Raw genomic sequence first — 999 nt, forward strand, 5'->3', positions numbered from 1 at the left:
ATGTGTACAGTAGTATATACATACACACATATATACATATATACATAAATACACACATACATATATACGTACATACGTTATTTATATGAGCTGATTCGCCTGTTTCTACTGCGGTGTATGTCGCTCTGTTATCGTCGCAGAGTAGGTGTGGATCAATCACAAATCACAATATGTATACTTCGTAGGAATCTGATGTTAGCTTGTAAGAACAGAATGATTTTTAATTGAAACCGGCTCGCGTTATTCCAGAGCTTTTGTGCACAGCAGATATATGAGGATACACACCTTTATATGAGAGGCGCAGATGCATTATTTATTAAAAACTATCCTGCATACACATTATTTTAAAGTGAACAGCTGAAGGCTGGCTCTTAGCTGAAAACGCAAGACGATTGCGTTAACGCAATCACATTCAAGCGTATTGGCGTTTCTTGCACATCCTCTGACAAGGAAACCAAAACCGTAAAACGTATGAAAACATTGTACGGTTTATTCTAACGTATTGAATTGAAAGTGTGTTTAGTATTTACGTTGTACGTATTCAAGCTTGCCTGAAGCAGTGAAGGCTGAAGGCTGACATTTTTCTACTTATGAACATGTACCTTCTTTTTATTTATAATATCTATATCCATATTTATAAATATGATAGCCAGTTGTTCAAAAGATAGGAGGATATGAGCCAGTAGCCTTCAAATCAGACGCTTTATTTATCAGAGTACAACAGCGCTGGATTACAAATGTCTAATAAACCATAGCCTTCTTCTAAATTAGACCTAAATAGCGTTTATGCGACGTCACGTTGCCAAATATAGGTTGCAGGTTGCACCGCCAAAACTCCGAGAGCTTTCAGCTTATATTTATATGGCGCAATCGGCAATCCATAGCCTCCGCTCTCCGGCCCTCCTATTCAATATTGTCGACCCCATGGCCCAAGCAAAGGGTCCAGGCGACCAGGCCTAATCTCATTACGTTTCCCGTTAAAATGTAAAAAAACTATTA

At 38.3% G+C, this 999-nt stretch overlaps 1 protein-coding gene across 1 annotated transcript in view; it reads right to left on the bottom strand.

Annotated features, from left to right (window-relative positions):
• Positions 1 to 378, bottom strand: part of SARC_08544 (hypothetical protein) — a 7,295-nt gene extending 6,917 nt beyond the window's left edge. The window contains exon 1 of the mRNA XM_014297484.1: positions 77 to 378. The gene's annotated coding sequence lies outside the window, so the exon portion shown is untranslated. The remainder of the gene's footprint in view (positions 1 to 76) is intronic.
• Positions 379 to 999: the final 621 nt, after the last annotated feature.

The sequence above is a fragment of the Sphaeroforma arctica genome (assembly GCF_001186125.1).
Source record: "Sphaeroforma arctica JP610 unplaced genomic scaffold supercont1.778, whole genome shotgun sequence".
Lineage (NCBI taxonomy): Eukaryota > Ichthyosporea > Ichthyophonida > Sphaeroforma > Sphaeroforma arctica.